Source organism: Silene latifolia, chromosome Y (genome assembly GCF_048544455.1).
Source record: "Silene latifolia isolate original U9 population chromosome Y, ASM4854445v1, whole genome shotgun sequence".
NCBI lineage: Eukaryota > Viridiplantae > Streptophyta > Magnoliopsida > Caryophyllales > Caryophyllaceae > Silene > Silene latifolia.
The window spans coordinates 79,849,812-79,870,412 of record NC_133538.1 but is presented as its reverse complement, the minus strand read 5'-3'; the positions used below and the strand labels follow the sequence as shown (position 1 = coordinate 79,870,412).

Sequence of the window (20,601 nt, the reverse complement as noted above, 5' to 3'; positions counted from 1 at the left end):
GGGTTTTGAACATTTTGGCTTTTGTATGAGAGATTTGGATGAAATTTGGTGTTTTCATTGTAATAGTTGGAATAAGGGGTACCACTCTTGTATGCTTGGAAAGCATTCACTTGTTAATTTGTTCCCCTACATTCACTTGGGTCATGTCCCAAAGTTCCACAATTCTCACATATCCCACTTGGGATTGATGAAGATACCGTCATGGCATTAACATGATGCTTTGGTGATTTTGAGGCTTCTTCAAGTCTAGCCATAGCCTTTTCAAACTTCAAATTGATGGTATCAATGTGAGCACTAAGTTGAGCACCCAATTGAGTAACGGAGTCCACTTCATGCTTTCCTCCTCTAGTAGCCTTGCAAGGTCTACTATATTGTGAGTTATGGACCGCCATTTCCTCAATTTTGTTCCAAGTTTGATTGTCATCAACTTCGGTGAACATTCCATTTGACCCCATGTTTAGAATGTTCCTTGAATCTTCATATAGACCGTTCCAAAATTGTTGTACCAAGAACCACTTGCTAAGTCCATGGTGAGGACATGAGCGACAAATTCCTTTGAACCGCTCCTAAGCTTCATACAAGGATTCTTCATCCCTTTGCTTAAAACCCGTAATTTGAGCTCTTAGCCTGTTAGTCTTTTCCGGTGGATAGAACTTTTTGTAGAAAGCTAGTACCAACTTTTTCCAAGAATCAATTCGGAGAGTAGCCTTATCAAGGCCCTTCAACCACTGTTTCGCGGTGCCAATTAGAGAAAAAGGAAATAAGACCCATCGAATTTGGTCTTGAGTTACACCGGTTTGAGAAATCGCATCACAATAGTCACAAAAGGTCTCCATATGAGAGTGAGGGTCTTCACTAGGCATCCCCCCAAATTGGCTTCTTTCGACTAATTGGATAAATGCGGATTTGGCAATAAAATTTCCGGTTAGATGTTGTGGTGTGGGAGTACCATTGGGTAGGTTCTCCTCGGTGGGTACGGAATGTGATGAAAACTTAGGCATTGTGGGTTGATTTTGTGTTGTATTTTGTGTTGGGTTCTCCTCACCTTCTCTTGCAAAAGGGTCGATGAACTCAATAGTTGGTTGAATATCTACAACCTCACCAATACCTCTCAAATTTCTCCTAGCAAGTCTTCTATTGGTTGTCAAAGTTCTTTCAATTTCACGATCAAAAGGTAACAAGTCACCTTGTGACCTTCTAGACATGCAAAATATCAAACAACTCGAAAACAATTAGAACAAACCTTGAGGAGTTTTACTTCCCCAAGGCAAAGAAAGACACAACTAATAACAATATAAGAAAATCTAAATCAAGTTAACACCGTCCCCGGCAACGGCGCCATTTTTGGTCGGACTATATCTTTTCGGTAACTTGTCGTTAGGAGCACCTAGACCAAAACACAATTTATAGCTTCACAAACAACTCTACAATTAGTAAAGAGGCAAGTAAAGGTCGGATCCCAAGGGACGGGAATTGAGATGAGATTTCTATTGTAACTAGCGGTGTCTTAGGGGTGTCACAATTGGGGTTGATGTAGAAGGTCACTAAACAAAATAACAATGAAGGTAAACAAGCAAGATGAATTAAAAGGGTTGTAAACAATTGATAAAAGACACTAGGGTATCATGGGGTCATAGGGGATTCATGGGAATTGATCATACAAACATGTTCTCAAATTATAAGCAAGCAATTATTATTGTGATGGATTGAGTTGGGTTATATCTTACAATCCTAGGAAAGTTTGGGTCCCGGAGCCGAATCGATTAGATTGTACAACACCTACAAGTCGACTTAATCTTCCCTACTCAAAAACATGCATGGTCTAATGAGACTCGAGTTAGTTTATGTCTTACAAGTCTCATTGAAAAGATAGGTGATGGGTAACAAATGCAAGGATTCATAGGCTCGCATTTCATCAAACATAACATGTGCATGAGTTGAGATCATAACAAGCAAGCAAATAAACCATGAAAGCATATTAATTTAAGCATGAATCATTCTCCATGTTGGTTTCCCCTAATTACCCATTAACCCTAGCTAAGTGACGACTCACTCATTATCTTGTTGAACATGCTAGCAAGGTTGTCAATCATACCAACAAAGTGAAACATGATGAATAAATGAAAGTAATTAACAATAATTAAAAAGGGATTAAGAGAATTATACCTAATAATGGTTCCAATAATAAAGCAAAGAATAAAAGAAGTACTTGATGCTTGATTGAGAGGTTGTCAATCTCCCAATAATTACCCAAATAATATTCAATTACCCAAAATAAAGGATGAACAAAAGAGAAATTAAGGAAATAAAACTTGCATTAAAACTTGATTAATTGTTGATTACAATATTAAAGAGAGATTTGATTGATATTAACTACACTAAAGATTGCTAAGAAGAACATGCTCTTCTAATTAGACTAATGGGGTATTTATAGTGGGGATTAGGTGTAGGAATTAGGGTTAACTAAGGGCTTAAATGACGATTAAGTCCCAACTTAAGGAAACGCCGGTATTTTTGGAAGGATGGTCATCTTTCTTGAAGCTTTGAAGAAACGAAATTGTCTGCCTGGGAATCCGTGCGTCTTTAGAACGGGACGGCCGGATTCGTGGGTCTCTGCCCGGGCGTCTTGGAGAGAAGACGGGCGTCTTCAGGTGTTGCTGCCCGGGCGTCTTGGAGTGAAGACGCACGGATTATGAAGGTGGAGGACGGGCGTCTTCAGGACAATCCGCACGGATTGCTGGACAGTCTTATTTCTTCTTCTTTTCTTCCCTTTTCTTCATGAAATTCTTGGGGATTTCCTCGGGGATGCAAGGATCTTTTCTCATCATTGCCCATCTACTATAGTATGTACAAAGGCCTTCTAATCTTGTCTCTCCTTAATGCTTGGTCATTAAATTCAATCAATTTAGTCTCGTTTTGCCATGAAAATGCAAGGGTTGCACTCCTTTCCTACCAAGGACACAAAACCTCAAAGAATATGCAAAACAAAGAACTAATGACAATAAATGACCCAAATATGCACTAAAAAGCATGGAACAAGGCTAATTCGGGGACTAAATATGCTCTAATTATGGTCACATCAGTACAACACCTACAAGTCGACTTACTTTCCCCCTAATCACTTCTAAGCATGGTCTAACTAGACTCGAGTTGGTTTATATCTTACAAGTCAAGTTGAATAGATAAGAGATGGTTGTAAATGCAAGGATTCATAAGCTTAGCATTTCATCAAACATAACATGTGCATAGGTTGACATCACAACAAGCAAGCAAATAAACTATGAAAACATATTAAATTAAGCATGAATCATTCTCCATGTTGATTTCCCTAATTACCCATTAATCCTAGCTAAGAGACTACTCACTCATTATCAAGTTTGACATGCTAACAAGGTTGTCAATCATATTAACAAGGCAAAACATGATGAACAAGTAAGAAAGATTAACAATAATTAAAACAAGGATTAAGAGAATTATACCTATGGAGATTCCAAAAATAGAGCAAAGAATAATAGAAGTACTTGATGATTGATGGAAGGTTGTCAATCTCCCAATAAACCCAAATGATCTTCTAATTACCAAATAATAAACTTGAATTACTCAATAATAAACTTCAATAATAATTAAAGGAAAGATTAATGTATGATTTGTGGAAAGATTAGAGAGTAATCTTTTCTAATCTACTCCTAATGAAAGCTTAACCTAATCTAAAGAAGGATTGAATTAATCTAATGAAAACTTGATTCTTTGCTTATTACAAAATGGGGTATATATAATAGAGCATCATTAGGTTAAGCAAGGGTAAAATAGTAAATAACAATGCTAAATGTTGGGTAGGGAATCACTCCTCTCAGAAAAGAGATGCCGGTCTCCTTTTAGCTAGTCTTTGAAAAATATGCGCATCTTTAGTGGAGCAAGAAAAGAGACGGTTGCACTGGAAAGGAATCCGAGCGGATTGGTCTCGGGACGAGCGGATTACAAGGCTTCGAGACGAGCGTCTTGAGCATGGGACGCTCGGATAATAGGAAGGGAAGACGAGCGGATTTGGAGGGGGGACGAGCGGATTGTCTCAGGGGACGAGCGTCTTCAGTCTCAGGACGAGCGGATTGACGGACAGCTTCTTTGTTTGAGCTCGGATTGTAAAACGGACGTCATTTTCTCATCCGGACTCCTATTGGAGTGATTCAAAAGCCTAGATCACTTGTTTTTTCGACGCCGTTCCATCTAGCATACTTTCAGAGCCAAAGCAGAAACCCTAGGTTTGGTTCCAAGCAATTTCTTCTTGCATCGACTTCCTTCTCGTCATCCTTGCTTTTTAGCCTAAGATGCCTTTATATACTCTTTATTTCTACTTCCATGGTCATCATTCTTGCCTCCTCTTCATACTTAGTCCATCAAATATCATCAACAAGATTCCAAATATGCACGAAGGACGGGAATTTCCGCCTTATTATCTCCTTTCCTATAAAACATATAAAATGCACTAGGAAAGCAAAATAGAAAGCATTTGACGGATAAAATGGTCATGAAATGTTACAAAAGTATGCAAAATAGGTTCAATTAGGAGACTAAATGTGCGCAAATAATGTTCACAACACAGTTACTCTGCAGAATCGAGGAAACCACACAAGATATGATCAAATGTAAGTACGACCTACAAGACACCTTGCATTGAGTGAGAGATTGTAATAGGACAAGAGAATTGGTGACGCAAACTTGTCTTGGACAAGTGGGAGATTGTTAGAGTATGTGTCCTTAACAATAGTGAGATCACATGTTTAAACCTCAAGTTAAGAATACGTAAGGGATGATTCATTTATATAGTCAACTGATCAACATTAATCAGTAATGATTGGCTAACTAGAGTTTGACATTAATGTCGTTTGACGGTGGTGATCAGTTGATCTCTTAAGGTCAAACCTATAGGACAATTCCCTTAATAGACAAGTTGATTAATTGTATAACGATACAAGTTAATTAATTCCTTATATTTGAACAATTCATTTGTGAGAGAGAATATTTATATCTTATTGTAATTTGATTAAATAAGATTTATTTTAGTAATTAAAATATTTTATTACTAAAATTGATTATTGTTTATGAAACAATTGAGATAAGAATGAATGGTTAATTGTAATTACAATTATGTAGTGAATTATAATTATATGACCCATTTTATTTATGTGATCAAGAATCACTAGACAATTTGCTATATGTAATTTAATTAATGTATATAATGATATTTATTTGATAAATGTGCATTAAATTAATTAATAACATGTTACATACTACATGTGACATATTATGTGACAAGTGACAAATTGACAAAATAAAATGGTAGTCCATTTTACATATAGACCGAAAAAATGGAGGATGAAGGAGTTAGTGGGTGACTTATTTTATATGATAAAATAAGTATAATCATACCTATCCTACACTAGCCTTATATGCCTACATTTTGGGGAAGAACAAAAGTAAAAAGAGATGCCATGCTTTGGCATTTAGCCTTCACCCTACCCGGCCCCTTCCTCCTTTTATGATGAGAATTTTGTTCTCATTTTACACTTCTCCATATTCATTCTTATACATGAATTCTCATCTTCTCTCTTTCATTTTTCTCTCTAAAATTAGTTTTAGAAAACGAAAAGATTGTTCATCCAAAATTCTAATAACAATATAAGATTAGTAGTGGAGTAATAAAAATATTATTAGAATCATTTTAAGGATATTAGTATATATTAATCTAGTTAGTTAATATATTAGTTTAAGGGATTTGTTTTGGGTGCAATCAAAGGAGGATCTCTACATTTGGGATTTTGGAGGATCATTCATTACATTTAAGCTCAAGAACAAATAAGGAAGGTAACCTTATTTATGCCCATTATTTCGAGTCATTTAACAATGTGAGGGACATTGTTTTTCTTATTTTATCTCTTATTTAGTTATGCATGCACTAGATCTAAAGAACTCTAATTAATATGTTAATTATTTCACTATTAGAAGAGTCTAATAATAGGTATATGAACCTAACAAGTTGTAGGGCGAGATCGCGACTTTAGGACGTCTCCCAAGTCTTTGCATTAGCTCCTAACAACTCCTACCCGGGTTCATTTTACTTTGACTCCCTAAGTTCATTGGGTTCATTAGTTACAGGTTCAAAAATCGTCGCTCTAATACCACTTTGTAACACCCCCATACTCCAAGTACCTTACCAGGACCACTTAAGGTATGGGAATTCTACCATCTCGGTTACCCGAGGCAATGTATATCAAATAGACAATAAAGAAACATACTTTATTAAATGAGTTTAAAGCGATACAAGTCCAAATCCCAAAACTGATAAAGTAAATACAACTGTTTCTCAAAACTATCAAACCAACTGAAATAATGTAAAATAATGTTTATGACACAGTGGAAGACTTCTAAACAGCTCGTGGTGACTCAACCCAGCTATCCCATGCGCATCAACTCATACCTGCTCAATAACTGCTCACCATCCCCGAATGGATCACCACTGTTTTCAAAACATTTAAACCGGGGTCAGTACTGATTACATAAAACAATACAGCTAAAACAATAAATAATCCAAACTAATCAACTAATCTCCATCATAACTCCACACACCTGACTACACACTAAAGTGTGTAGTCCTGCCAGAATACTCATCACAACAAGTATTCCACACCGCTAGGGGGGACCGCAGCCGTTCCCACCGAAGCGTCGGTCATCTCATCCGAGCGATAAACCCAAGGTCCTAAATGTGAACATCCCTTCTATGACGGGTTCCACACAAGGCGAATCAAGGGCCTGAAGCAACTCCCGCAAGTGACTCCACTCAGCCGAGGACGCACCTCGCAAACCACAGACAATTATACAACAACCACATTATACAATCAGCAATCACCAATTCCAAATACGATGTGATATAAATCAACAACAATGATTAATCATCAACAATGCTATGTAAACAATACTGAGTTGGAAAACCCTACCTGGAATAGCAACCACAAGACCGTCACAACAGCTAATCAATAATGTTCCTCTACGAATCCTCCTCCTATAACATATATTCACATAATTATCACCTAATCAATAAAATCCTCCCAAAACCCCCAATTTTACACAATTATGGTTTCAAAAAAACTTATCAAAACATTATAAAAATTATACAAGAATCTTACCCATGACGCGATGAACTCAATGGCGTAAAGAACAAGACAATCCGACGATCCTAACCTTGGAATTTGTTAACAACGCGAAGAAAGAGAACTACGTAACTTCTTTTTCTTTTGAAAGGTTTTAGAAAGGTGAAAAAGTGATTAGGAAGAATGACAGAAACCTTTTATATTAATCACGCATTGATGCGTGTCAATTATATGATGTTTTACACCCTATTTTACATGCATTTCAGAGCTCATTTATGTGGTTTAAGGCTACTATTTGCCCCATTTCGTCTACTTTCGTATTTTTATGTAATATTGCAGATGTATGCGGAAATGAGTAGATATTGAACCAAATCCGTCGCCGAGTATCTTGCATTGCATTTGACGTGAAGTATTTGCTCAAGGAACGAGCTTGGTGCGCATTTCAAGGCCCGAAGGACAAATCTACGAGGATTTAGAAGTCAAGTATCAGCTAAAGCAGTCGATCGACCGCTACCTATGGTCGATCGACCATACCTCGACTTCCGGGAGCCACTGTTCAGAGCTTACCAGTCGATCGACCGGCCTCAGTGGTCGATCGACCACACCGCTACTTTGACGTGAATTAAAAGATCGAGGAATAGCAAGCCCATAGTAGTTAGGTTTTGGCAATAAGAACTACGTTGTATTCTATATAACGTATGCTAGGTTTTGAGAACGATTATTCAGTTTTTATCAAGCTTTAATCTAGTTTTATTATCAGAAATTCTTTAGGGTTCTTTAGTTTATAATCTTTTCCATCAATAAAAGTTACTTTGGCATTCGGGTTCTTGGATCTTTATTCTCTACAAATTCCGTTCGGTATTCTCCTGCTCTTATTCAGTTTCGTTGCTTATATTTCGTTAATAGTATAGAATTGCTAGTTAGTTTCTCGAAGCCGATTATCGTTTATTGTTATTTGTTATTTAACTATTTCAAGCATGAATCCAGTAGTTTTATTCATTAATATTGTTGTTGTTTTTATCAATACCATAAGTAGCTAAATAGCTTGTCCTAGGATGTAGGGGAACTGTAGATTAGGCGGCATTAGAATAGGGGACCCTGAATCGCGCCATGGTCGATCGACTGGGTACCCTGGTCGATCGACTGGCCTCGTGAGATATGCTTCGTTTTAATTAATTTAATTGCTTTATTTGACGAATCGAGTGCACGCGACTAGTTGAATGTTTAGGATTTGACCGACCCAATAAAGATCGAAAGATAGGGAAGGGAGATAGCCTACCTAATTAAGATGACTAGATTAACGAGATCGAAAGATAAGTTAGTTTAGCCTTTTAGTCACTTTTCAGGACGAAAGTTAGTATTAGTGATATTAGGGACCTGTAGCGAGATCGAAAGATGCTACTTGTGAGAGTGGATCGAGAGGACCTCTTATTTTCCCGTCTCACGCGTTTGATTTAGACCTACCTAGTATGCTGTCGCCGAAACTATAGTGAACCGACCATCTTAGCACCCTTTTAATCCTTGATTTCATCTACTGTTTAGTTTATTTGACATTCATTGCCTTAGATATAGATCACTCAAATCAATCAACCCCCACATACTGTTACCTTAAGACTAGAAATAGACAATTATTAATTACATTCGCCTCCCTGTGGTTCGACCCTGTTACCACTAGCTTCTGTTAGTTTTAATAGGTATTATAAATATTATTTTTGGTACTCACAACGAAGGGTATCAAATTTTAGCGCCGTTGCCGGGGAGGCAATTGTTCTAATTTTTAGTTGTTTTATTTTAGTCTGTTTCTTAGTTTAAGGGACATTCGTTCCTTAAACTATTCTCATATTCTTTTTGTAGTTTCCTCTTATGCGCAGGTCACAGGGTGGTGAATTAGTACCGTTCAATCCTGAGATTGAGAAGACTTTGCGCGAGTTGAGACGATCATCTAGGATATTGCCGACAGAGGAAGAGCTGAGTACTCTGTCTAGTTACTACGAGAACGAGCTGTTCGAGGAGGATCCACCTTCATCTCCTATTTCTACTTCATCACCGAGACCGTCACTTCTCAGATTTTCTAAAGATGGTGAACAAGCGACTATAGCAAGTCACTCGAGCCGACAATGCAAATCTATACAAGGGGTTCGAATTACCGGGAGCTGATAGGAAATTCGAACCGAAGCCTTCTTATATCAACTGGGTTGAGAGAAACCAATTCGGGGGAGCTGCAAATGAAGATGCAGCCAAGCATATGGAGATATTTATTGATTATTGCTGCTCTATACCCCCGCCGACCGGTGTGACCCAGGACTAGGTGAAGGAGACAATGTTTATATTCTCACTCCGCGATGTTGCAAGGGAGTGGTATAGAGACCTGGATCGAGCTGCTAATGGGATCACCGACTGGAATTATTTAGCCTTGGCATTCTACAAGAAATATTTCTCTGCCTCGAAGACAAATACTATTAGAGCTCAGATCACGAGCTTTAAACAGGGTCCGGATGAGAACTTTCATGAGGCATGGGTCCTTTTTAAGAAGCTGGTGCGAACCATTCCGCATCATAGGTTTGAGAAATGAAGCTTATGCAATCAGTTCTACAATAGGCTCTATGACGATCAGAGAGCTATCCTGGATGCGGCAGCTAGTGGCAGATTCCAGGAGAATATGGGAGAGACTAAGGGGTGGAAAATCATTGATGACTTGGCCACCCATAAAGCTGAGTATGGAAATTCCATGGGAAATCAAAGGAGAGCTGCTGAATCTCCTTCTGTAGCTGCATTAGAGGCTCTCACGGCGAGATTTGATAAGTACGAGTTGGGATGAGCTTCAAAAGGAGGGATCTACCATGTGAATGTTGTTTCAGACGGTCCTTTCGTCTGCAAAAGATGTGGAGCTGAGGGACATGTTTCAGACAACTGTCCTAATCCCTTTGAGTGTTGTGCTGCCTTTCAACATTATAGGCAGACAAACACTTACTATGAGCCGAATGTCCATCCGAATCTGAGGTGGAGCAGCCAAAATGTCTTAAATCCGACTCAACTTCCACAGCAGCAGCAGCAGCAGCAGAATTATGTGCCCCCTCATAACCAACAACAGTTCCAAAAGCCTCCATATGTCCCTTAGCAGCAACAGCAATCCCAAAATTCTGAGTTTGCTGAGTTGAAGAATTTGTTGTTGAAAGAATCCCAAGCTAGAGAGGCCGGGATGAAGATGTTGGAGAGCCAAATTGCCTAATTGGCTAGCAAGAATACAACTCGAGCTCCGGGACATTTACCGACTCAATCTGATCAAAAGGAGACTTTAAATGCAATTACCTTGAGGAGTGGGTCTACCCTTGATGGGCCCATTATGGTTGAGGACGTCACTAAAAAGGATGAGGCGGAACGAAGCAAGGAGAAGGTTGTGACGAACAAAAACAAGAAAAAGACGATCAACAGGTATGTCAGTCGATCGACTGATATACCCAGTCGATCGACTGGTCCGCGACAACCAGGAAGCTCTTTGTTTTGTGAGAAGTCGATCGATCGACCGACCAAGTCTCTTGAAGGTGATTCTTTTCGTCCTCCGATGCCCGATAACTTGAGGGACCACTTGTTTCGGGGTACTAATGCCCCGAAAATATTGAGGCGGACCGAATGTCGATGGGTCCGTTCCGGTTCCGAAGTACGACCCTTTGTCGATTAATGGTTCACATTTGAGACGGTCTGAAGAAGGGTCAAGCTACAACAAGGAGAAGGTGGTGGATTTTCAGCCTAAGTCCACCGATGCCGGCATGAGAGATTTAGAGGAGAGGGCTAAGTTTCTACTTTCAGCCCCCTATCCGGAGAGATTAGTGCCGACGAAGGAACAGGTATCATTTAATAAGTTTGAAAATGTTATCCGTAGCTTAAATGTACAAGTTCCTTTTCTTGAGTTAGTAAATAAAGTGCCTGCTTATATGAAATTCATGAAGCAACTCTTATCTAAAAAAAAGTCACTTGAAACTGTGCATACTGTCACACTCACTGAGGAGTCATGTTCTTATTTGAGCCATATTGCACCCCTTAAGCTAGAAGAGCCAGGTAGTTTTTCAGTCCCATGTAATATTGGCACCTTTCCTATTGAGAAAGCCTTATGTGACCTAGGAGCCAGTATTAGTGTGATGCCTTTGAGTCTTGCTAGGAAGTTAAAGTTGAATAGGTTTGTAGTCACAAACATGACAGTACAGATGGCTGATCATTGTGCGGTCCAGCCAATAGGAGTCTTAGAGGACATTCCCGTGAAAATAGGGAAGTCTTTCTTCCCTGTTGACTTCGTGGTACTAGATATGCCCGAAGATGCCCACATTCCTATTATTCTAGGTAGACCATTCCTGCATACTGTTGGTGCAATAATTGATGTTGGTTCGGGTACTTTGACCTTTAAGGTAGGGAAGCACTCCATTGTCTTCGCCCAGACAGCTAGGAAGAAAGACCCCATGTGGCCCGTCACTTGCAATACGGTTTCTGAAAATAAATCTTATTTTATACTTCCTGATATGCCTGTCTCTACCTCTACTCCTGTTGTAACACCTCCGCCCCAGACTGGGAGCAAAGTGAAGGAAGATTCTTCTGTTTTAGACATTGCAGGAGCTGGTTTGGGGAAGGAAGAGCCGCATGTCGCTCCAGCTGTGAAGGAGCCAATATTTCAAAGAGGCGGTCTAGGATGCCTTAGCTATGGCACGGATGAGGAGCCCGAAGATGAGCCAGTCAAAGCAACGAAGTCTGATCTGGATTCCGACGAGTCCGAAGAGGTCATTGAATGGGAAGATGTCCGACATGTTGATCCGTTGAGTTCTGCGGATGGTGGAGCCGAGAAGAGTGCAGCTGAGAAGATGAGCACTATTGAGGCTACCTCTTGTAGCCAGAAGCCGACCAAGTGGGCCACTCCGTGGCCATTCTTGATCAACTATTAGTTGATTACGACTTTTTCAAAAACTATACACTTTATTGCTTTCATTGAACTTTTTTTTGTTTTGTGTGCGCGAGACTTCGCATTTTAAGTTTGCTTAGGATTTTATATACTTTAGACTATTGCTTTGGGTTTTGCGCAATTTTTGGCGCGGTATTATGTGCGTTTGCAGGTTTATAGACCATATTAGCTCAAGTTCTCGAGCTAATTGAAGAAATCAGAAAGTTACAGCAGGTTTTCCAGTCGATCGACTGACCTCTAGGGTCGATCGATGGGCTCGCGAACTTTAAGCTCTGTTCTTTGTTCACCTTGGTCGATCGACTGGATGATGTGGTCGATCGACCACCCAGAGCTGCTGTACCTATTTTCGATCATTCCCCTCCTGTGTTTGATCGATTTGCGGAGTTCAGGGAGTCTTTTCTCCACTTTATCCTCCGCTTAATTTCTGTTTTCTTCTGTTTTATCATTTCCGCACATAATTTTACCGTCCCAATTTTGCTTTCTCGGTTTTATGCGTGGTATTGTTGTCTTTTCAAGTACCTATTAGTAGCACTGCTGGCTACTGAAACCTCCTAGCTCACGCTGGTTTGGGAAGGTTTCCTTTTGCTACGCTTAAAGTCTTGTGAGTCTCCATGTCTTCACTTCATGTCTTGTTTAATTAATTTTTTCGCAAATTCCCGTTTTCTTTTTCTTCATTACATGATTTTGCACAATGGGGACATTGTGCGATTTGGTTTGGGGAAGGGTTTTGCGTTGCATTTCATATGTTTTTGCATTCACGTTTACATTTTGTCTTGCATTGTTGTTTAATTTCTCCATATTTACAGAAAATTCAAAAAAAATTAAAAATTTCAAAGCTCATTGCACGTTTATTTTAGCATATAGGTTGAGTCGGAACGGTAGTATTTCAATGATGACATTGCATTTGCATCTGTTTTATCGCCTAAGCCTTGCTAATTGACATGTTATTAGTAGAATCAATTGCATAGTCTACGAGTTCTCGTTAATTTATTTGCTGGACTTGAAACTTGACTTTGATTTTTGGCAAACTACATCATTTTCTGAGTTGTTAGAGCTTATAACTTGTGTCATCTATGACCAGTTTATCTAGGATGTGAGTAGTTACTCCTTATGAGACATGTTTCATTAATTTGCATAAATATGAACTTAATCTGCTTAATACCTGTGTTCATTCGGTTTGTGGTTTGTTGACACATGTGGTAGAGGTCCCCTTTTTCTCATTTTGCCCATAAGCTCCACACTGCCAAAAACAGCCTTTTTGTCCCATTTCTACATCCTACATTTAGCCTGCCCTGGTCAAGCTAGTAGTTTAGTTTTTGGGATTGTTACTACGTTTTTGGTGGCATATGCCTATTTTGAGATGAAGTTAGGAAGTTGGAAAAAGGAAAGAAAGAAAGGAACAAAGAAAAAAAAAAGAGAAAAATGATTCGAAAAAGAAAAAAGAGAGTGCTGTACTGTTTAATGCAGTCTATCGACTGCTCTACTTGGTCGATCGACCAATGCCCGAGAAGAAAAGAAATCAATTCGCATGATTCAAGTCTTTATTCAAATGGCGATTTTTGCTCCCATGTTTCATTTGTATCTTATGGGGAGTTGATTATTTCGGAGATTGTGAGTTTTGTGCTTGCTATAGCACCGTGTGGATTGAAGTTTGAGCAAGAAGTAGATATTGTTATATAGTTTTGTTATGGTACTAGCTTGATCACTTGTACCCCCACATTCCCATAAATGTTTTGCCTTTCCTGCCCATTACCTCACATATCCCTTATTTACCTCGGCATGTGTCATGGTCATTTGTTCGGTTGGAATGCATATGTACGGTTGTAGAGATTACTTACATATTATATTGCAGGCATGTTCTTATAGGTCGTAGTTAGGTGAGTGTCACTAACAAAATGAATTCTTTCTATCTTTCACATATATTCACCTGTATTTATTGAGTGATTTGAGCGACCCGTGAGAGTCCATATTGATAAGTCTCTATAGTTGACGGTTCAGCAGTTTTTGACGACTACATAACTCGTTTGCATGATTCACATTTCTAGTTGATTGTTGGTTGTTGAATTAAATCGGTTTAGGCTTTACATGTGCATTTCACTCTGAGATTGAACTCGTTCCATTAGGTTTTAGGATCGAGTCTAGTTCTTGTTTGGGGACAAGCAAGGGTTTGATTTGGGAAAGTTTGATGCGTGTCAATTATATGATGTTTTACACCCTATTTTACACGCATTTCAGAGCTCATTTATGTGGTTTAAGGCTACTATTTGCCCCATTTAGTCTACTTTCGTATTTTTATGTAATATTGCAGATTTATGCGGAAATGAGTAGATATTGAACCAAATTCGTCCCCGAGTATCTTGCATTGCATTTGACGTGAAGTATTTGCTCAAGGAACGAGCTTGGTGCGCATTTCGAGGCCCAAAGGACAAATCCACGAGGATTTAGAAGTCAAGTATCAGCTAAAGCAGTCGATCGACCGCTACCTATGGTCGATCGACCATACCTCGACTTCCAGGAGCCACTGTTCAGAGCTTACCAGTCGATCGACCGGCCTCAGTGGTCGATCGACCACACCGCTACTTTGACGTGAATTAAAAGATCGAGGAATAGCAAGCCCATAGTAGTTAGGTTTTGGCAATAAGAACTACGTTGTATTCTATATAACGTATGCTAGGTTTTGAGAACGATTATTCAGTTTTTATCAAGCTTTAATCTAGTTTTATTATCATAAATTCTTTAGGGTTCTTTAGTTTATAATCTTTTCCATTCAATAAAAGTTACTTTGGGATTCGGGTTCTTGGATCTTTATTCTCTGCAAATTCCGTTCGGTATTCTCCTGCTCTTATTCAGTTTCATTGCTTATATTTCGTTAATAGTATAGAACTGCTAGTTAGTCTCCCGAAGCCGATTATCGTTTATTGTTATTTGTTATTTAACTATTTCAAGCATGAATCCAGTAGTTTTATTCATTAATATTTTTGTTGTTTTTAACAATACCATGAGTAGCTAAATAGCTTGTCCTAAGATGTAGGGGATCTGTAGATTAGGCGGCATTAGAATAGGGGACCCTGAATCGCGCCATGGTCGATCGACTGGGTACCCTGGTCGATCGACTGGCCTCGTGAGATATGCTTCGTTTTAATTAATTTAATTGCTTTGTTTGACGAATCGAGTGCACGCGACTAGTTGAATGTTTAGGATTTGACCGACCCAATAAAGATCGAAAGATAGGGAAGGGAGATAGCCTACCTAATTAAGATGACTAGATTAACGAGATCGAAAGATAAGTTAGTTTAGCCTTTTAGTCACTTTTGAGGACGAAAGTTAGTATTAGTGATATTTGGGACCTATAGCGAGATCGAAAAATGCTACTTGTGAGAGTGGACCGAGAGGACCTCTTATTTTCCCGTCTCACGCGTTTGATTTAGACCTACCTAGTATGCTGCCGCCGAAACTATAGTGAACCGACCATCTTAGCACCCTTTTTATCCTTGATTTCATCTACTGTTTAGTTTATTTTACTTTCATTGCCTTAGCTATAGATCACTCAAATCAATCAACCCCCACATACTGTTACCTTAAGACTAGAAATAGACAATTATTAATTACATTCGCCTCCCTATGGTTCGACCCTGTTACCACTAGCTTCTGTTATTTTTAATAGGTATTATAAATATTATTTTTGGTACTCACAACGACGGGTATCACGCATTATTAACAAAACCCGGCTAAAATAACTCGTAAGACTCACTTACTCGATCGAGTAAGTAACTTACTCGATCGAGTGCCCCTTACTCGATTGAGTGTCACACGTACTCGATCGAGTACCCATCAGGTCACCTACTGTTTCGTATAAAAATATATTTATTCGAAAGAGTAAGCCCCACTCGATAGAGTACCCATAGACATAAAAAACCGTAGTATTACAATTTCCATCTATCATCAAACCCTTAACATGTGTTCATGAATATCCATCAACCAATTGCGTTCCTAGCAACTCCTTGAAGCCAGGATCTTAAATTTTTGGCATTACCTCAAATTGGAATATTTTTATCCTCAAATGGTCAAATAATCTTAAATTATTAACTATGTCGGTATGTCACTAAATCGGAATCTGTATGAAATTCTAGTTACCCTTAAGTATATTCCCATAATAAATACTCATACCACCATTTCCATTAAACCTCATAACACTTCATGTCTCACATTAGTAATTTAATGTGGTGACCTTAACCAATCATTATTTAAAAACTTCAAAATTCCTTTCATCTCTCAACAATAAATCTACTACGTTTGTCAAACCTCTTAATGGCCATTATAACCAACTCATACTCTATTAAATTTAGCATTTAGCATTTTCCATCGACATCAAATCACTAATTAGCCAATAAAGTTTTTCAAAAATTCACTCTTACATTTCCATTGTTCATCATTTACTATAACAGATAGTAAGTCTTCCAAGTATAAATTATTTAAACATTATCTTATATCGCACATACTACAAGTCTTCAATAATTACGACAAAACTCTTTTGAAATTCTTATAACTATTATCTCAAATAATAAGTGTTCCTCAATAAACTCAATTCATACTAGGTCAATCTTCCATTTTATTCACTATGTACGTACCTTCATCGGTCATGTTTATTAGTTGAAACTATAATATGTACTCCAAAATCATATCTTAACTTCATCACATATATTAGTTTCACTTGATACTTGGTGGAAATCCATATGTACGACTCTTATAATCCTTTAAGTCCTCTCAACATTACATTCTCTGTCCACAATTGATCATAATCTTATGCATTGCTAAACAATCCACACTGCCTTGTCGAACATTCTAACTAGAATTCCTTTATGTATATTGGTGATCTCGTTTCTTAATTTCTAAGATCACATCTTTATCCCTATTACTACGCAAGATCATATCACGCAGTTGGCTACTATCCTAGTGTCCATTCTATTTCTAATAACTAGTATTCTTACCAAGCATTCTAGTACCTGTGGCATTGTTGTCCCACACGCACATAAATAATTGGATAACATCCATATGAATAGCATATCATCCTATTATTCACAGGACTGAGATCTCAAACAATCACTCTCTCGCACCATCGTACGCACTTGAAATAGTTCAATCATTCCCATATCATATTTATAATCAATAGGCCAAAATTGCAAACATAAGTATCTATCTTGCATAATAATCAGTGGACTAATAATTGTCAATACTAATATACATCCATTACATATCTTATATAACATAATTACAAATATCCACGATTTCTTTTAGCTAACATGTCGTTAATAACGAGACTGCACCCACATATATTGCATAAATCCTCATAATTATCACCATTAAAATTCTAGTCAGAGTCCACATCTAGATCACACTCCTGCTCTGGTTCATCATCTTCTCTTATTCCCTTTAGTGGGGTATATTTTTGCCCATACTTAAATCAGAATCAATTAGTATCTCTTTATGGCGCACTAGATTATATACCTCAAAGGTATTGATACCGTCGTTAGGTACCCAAAACAAATACCTAAGTACTACTAACAGAAGTCAGTGGTAAGTAAGGTCGATCTCCACAGGGAGGCGGTCACTATCTACTTGTCAACTCGGTCTGTCTAAGGTCACAATTAGGGGTTTTGAGTTGAATAAACTAAACTAAAGGAGTTTATAGCAAGAGAAAAGGTTAAGAGAAATTAATAAGAGGGAGAGAAAACTAGGATTGTCGGGTCATCAATGAATGTCAGTTAATTGCAGCTAAGGTCACAGATCAGTCGATGTGTCAGTCTAAGGGGCAAAGAATATCTCCTTCCGGTCTCAATTCGCCGTAAAATACTATTAGCTTAGCTTCCGCCCTCACTAAAGCATCTTATTGTTCACTGCGGGTCTCACCCCTTCCAACCTTCCGGTCTAGGTCAAGGCTTACTAAGGTTAAAAAGGCTAAGTGCATCGATTCAATTAGCTAGATACAATTATGAGCACTGATTAACAACATAGACAAAACAACAACGACAGATCTGTAAACCTAATGAACAATTAACATATATCCATCGACTCCCCTAAATCCTAGTAGGGTAATTAGCTAGACATACTAATAAGGTGAACAAGAGCGAAAAATAAAGGAATAATTAACATCATAAATTAAGAAGAGAGTAAAGGAAGAGAAAGAGAAAAAGGGAAGAAATTACAGATTAAGAGATCCGGCAAGGAATAGAGAAAAGAAGCGTTTAACAGTGAAAGGAGAGAAAAGAAATGTATGAAGTGTAGAGAGTCATCCCAAGAAGTCCAAAGGAGTGCCAAAGATAATTATGACCTAATCCCGACTTCCTTTATATAGGGAAGTCATTATTATCATAAAATAAACCTAACACGGGTTAAAAATCCCGAGTATATAAGCTAATCACTCGATCGAGTAACTTTATATCAATCGATCGAACAAATCCAAGATAAAACCTCTCGATCGAGTACTTTAGGTACTTGATCGAACACTTATTAAAAAGGCACCATTCAATCGATTAGAAAAAGAAGTCGATCGAACATAATTGTACTCGATCAAGTACTGTCCAGCGCACAATTCCTTCTTCCCGCACTGAACTTCAAACGGCTGCCATTTCTTCGTTACTTGGGCAAACAGGGAGTTGCCGGTGGCGTTGGAAAGCTAAGAGGACAAGCATCTTCAATCGGAATCAGCTAAAATCTGTTGTAGAACTCGAGATATGGCTCTTCAAAGTAGGCACTGTTAGAAATTTAATCTCATTAATTTACATATACATATATGTTACATTTAATTTAGTCATAAAATTAAAAAACTAGATCTTATGCATGCAAAATTAAATAAGAATAGAGAATAAATCGTCTTTCTTACTATGGAATTTCAGATTAAAGGGCACAAGTAAGATCTCCTTCTTACTTGTTCTTGAGCTTTCCTTATATGGATAAACAAAGATTCAAGCTTAGAATCCCTCCCAAAGATGAATACCCAAGATAACCTCTTTAAAGACTAATATTATTAGAACTAGAATAATATTAAACTTACTAAAAATTGACCCAAAATATTTGTTTTGGTCTCTTGTTATTTCGGTCAAGAGAAAGGATTTTTTGAGTTTTTATCACTCTAATTTTTCATAAGATGTAAAGAGAATGTTTATAGAAATTATAATGTAAGTAGTGAATGAATAATTAGAGGGAAAACCTCTCTATTATTCCCTTTGAAAACCGGTGGGGAGGGGTGGAGGAGAGTCAATTCATGGGCAAGTTTTTCTACCCAATAAATCATAGGCATGCATGGCTATATTAGGTTGCAATCATCATATTTTCCACTTAAAAATAATCAACACAATTTTAACCTAATACTCCCTCCATTTCGGCACTTATATAAAATGGGAGGTCCATTTTATATTTGTCATTTGTCAATTGTCACATGTTACTAGTCATGTGAAATTCTCATGTATTTTTAACATATTAAAAATCAACGTATTAATAAAAATACGTCATGTACAAAAATCGACTTAGTAATTCATAATTACTTGTACCAAAATGGTTTATCAATTATAAATCACAACGTCTTGTATTTATAATAAATTATTCATTCAGTTTCATTTGTTTTGTAAACAATAATTTTATCTAAGTAATAAAACAATTTGATTACTTAGACCGTATCTTTATTTAATCGAATTACAATAAGACACGTCAATAATACTAACAAAATCGTCCGTCAATTTTAAGCAATTTAATTAACCCGTATCGTCATACGATCAATTAAATAATCAATTAAGAGTGTTACCCTTTAGGTATAACCTAAGGGGATCAAATGATCACCACCGTCGCACGACAGTAATGTCAAACTCTAGTCAGCCAATCATTAACGATATGTGTGGCCCAGTTGACTGTAAAATATTACATCCCACATGTATTCTTAAAATGAGATTTAAACATGTGATCATCACGATCGAGAGTTGTGATCGCATTATTGTCGGAGGACACATATTCCAACAATCTCCCACTTGTTCTCGACAAGTGTGCGTCACCAATTCTCTTGTCCTATTACTATCTCTCAATCAATGCAAGGTCTCTTTCAGGTCGTACTTGCAAGTGATCATATCGAGAGTGGTTTCCTCAATCTGGAGAATAACTGATTGACCGGAATTATCTACCATAGATACCTTCCGAGCGTGGCCACGCATTTCCAGTTCATTACTCCTCGAGTGGCCCTGAGATATTGTTATAACCCTGACAAGGGGTGGATAATTCCTATCGCATTTATTCCCTTCGACTAGCCACAACCATCATAACCCAAAATATGCCCATTTGACCCCATTTACGAAGGTCGTAGTAACATAAATCAAAGTTAATCTGAAACTCTGCCACCTTAGGCGAACAGTGTTTAGTCAAAAGAATCGACTCATTAGAATACTATAGTAGCTCTCGCCACGACCAGGCTATATAAATTTTCCAGAACACTATAAGCGATCATAAGGCCCGACAAAGTGTTCCTAA

General features: G+C 37.9%; 1 non-coding gene across 1 annotated transcript; it reads left to right on the top strand.

The window, feature by feature from the left end:
• Positions 1-522: 522 nt before the first annotated feature.
• LOC141636872 (small nucleolar RNA R71) lies at positions 523-629 on the top strand. Its single transcript, XR_012541448.1, has one exon. It is a non-coding gene; the product is annotated as a small nucleolar RNA R71 (small nucleolar RNA).
• Positions 630-20,601: the final 19,972 nt, after the last annotated feature.